The 2227-nt window shown below is 41.3% G+C and overlaps 1 pseudogene; it reads right to left on the reverse strand.

The window, feature by feature from the left end:
• Positions 1–401: 401 nt before the first annotated feature.
• On the reverse strand, positions 402–506 carry LOC111722507 (annotated as a pseudogene).
• Between the last annotated feature and the right edge of the window lie 1721 nt (positions 507–2227).

A 2227-nucleotide genomic window follows, 5' to 3' on the forward strand; every position in this document is an offset into this window, starting at 1 on the left:
CTGTCAAAAATTGCAATCCTTATACACTGCTGGTGAGAATTTAAAATGGTGCAGCCAGTGTGAGAAATAGTATGGTAACTATGGTAACCCTTGAAAGGTATTTTTTTTTTGCAGTTTTTGGCCAGGGCTGGGTCTGAACCCACCACCTTCAGCATATGGGGCTGGTGCTCCACTCCTTGAGCCACAGGCGCCACCCAAGTTGTTTTTGTTTGTTTGTTTGAGACAGGGTCTTTGTCACCCTTCGTAGAGTGCCATGGTGTCATGGCATGCTCACAGCAACCTCCAACTCTTGGGTTCAAGCGATTCTGTTGCCTCAGCCTCCTGAGTAGCTGGGACTACAGGCACCTGTCACAACGCCCGGTTATATTTATTTATTTGTTTATTTAATTATTTTTTCAGGTAGTCTTGCCAAAACAAGGCCTCAAAAATTTTGTTTCAGGCTCAGAGCTGTTCCTCTCTTTAGTAAAAGGCGAAAGATTTATGTGATCTAAAGAGAACCAGAGTATAGCTTGGCTATTTTTAGAGACGGGGTCTCTCTTTTGCTCAGGCTGGTCTCAAACCTGTGAGCTCAGGGCAATCCACTGCCTCAGCCTCCCAGAGTGCTAGGATTACAGGCATGACCTACTGCACGTGGCCAATGCTTAAAAAGTTAAACATGGAGTTAACATATGACTTGGCAATTCTACCGAAAAGAATTGAAAACATGTCCACACAAAAATTTTGACACAAAAAAATTTTCCACAAAAAAAGTAGAAATGTTTATGGCAGCATTATTTATAATAGCCTCAAAGTAGAAACTTCCCTAATTTCCATAAACTGATAAATGGACAAATTTTAGTCTATCTCACAGTGGAATATTATTTAGCCATGAAAAAGAATAGAGTATTGATGCATTGTATAACATGAATGAAACTTGAAAACATTATGCTGGGGCAGTGCCTGTGGCTCAGTGGGCAGGGCGCCAGCCCCATATATTGAGGGTGGCAGGTTCAAACCTGGCCCAGCCAAACTGCAACAAAAAAATATCTGGGTGTTGTGGCAGGGGCCTGTAGTCCCAGCTACTTGGAAGGCTGAGGCAGGAGACTTGCTTGAGCCCAGGAGTTGGAGGTTGCTGTGAGCGTGATGCCATAGCACTCTACCCAGGGGGATAGCTTGAGGCTCTGTCTCAAAAAAAAAGATGAAATGTCCAGAATCAATGAAAGAAAGTAGATTAGTAGTTGCTTAAGGATAAAGGGAGGTTTTTTCTGCAAAGAAATGAGGAGTGATTGCTAATAAGTATGAATTCTTTTAGAGAAGATGAAAGTGTTCTGGAATTAGTGACGGCAGTTGCACAATCCTGTGAATATACCAAAAAACACTGAGTTGTAAACTTTAAAAGGTGAACTTTATTGTATGTAAATTAATCATAATAAAGCTATACATGTGTTTAAAAAATTGTGCTATTTGAGCTCATCCTTCATCTGTAATAAATTATTTTTCTTTCTTTTCTTTTTTTTTTTTTATTGAGACCATGTCTCACTCAATCACCCTGGGTAGACTGTCATGGCATCATAGCTCATAGCAACCTCAAACACTTGGGGTCAAGTGATCCTATTTTTTTTTTTATTAAATCATAGCTGTGTACTTTAATGCAGTCATGGGGTACAATGTGCTGGTTTTATAGACAATTTGAAATATTTTCATCAAACTGGTTAACATAGCCTTCGCGGCATTTTCTTAGTTATTGTGTTAAGACATTTATATTCTTGGGCAGCACCTGTGGCTCAAAGGAGTAGGGCGCAGGCCCCGTATGCTGAAGGTGGCAGGTTCAAACCCAACCCTGGCCAAAAACTGCAGAAAAAAAAAAAGACACTTATATTCTACATCTAGTAAATTTCACATGTACCCTTGTAAGATGCACCGTAGGTGTGGTCCCACAGATTACTCTCCCTCCACCCATCCTCCCCCCTCCCTTCCCCTCCCTTTCTCCTTCTTCTTGGTTTCATAGTAAGGTTGAGTACATTGGATATTTTTTCTTCCATTCCTGAGATACTTTGCTAAGAAGAATATGTTCTGGGCATCAAGTGATCCTCTTGCCTCAGCCTCCTGAGTAGCTGGGACTGCAGGCACCCTCCACAGCACCTGGCTATTTTTAGAGATGGGGTCTTGCTCTTGGCTTCCCAGAGTGTTAGGATTACAGATGTGAACCACTGCACTTGGCCTCATTTTTGTTTTTTTTTTTTTTTTT

This window comes from Otolemur garnettii, unplaced genomic scaffold (assembly GCF_000181295.1).
Source record: "Otolemur garnettii isolate 467f Iridium unplaced genomic scaffold, OtoGar3 scaffold00267, whole genome shotgun sequence".
NCBI classification, from domain to species: domain Eukaryota; kingdom Metazoa; phylum Chordata; class Mammalia; order Primates; family Galagidae; genus Otolemur; species Otolemur garnettii.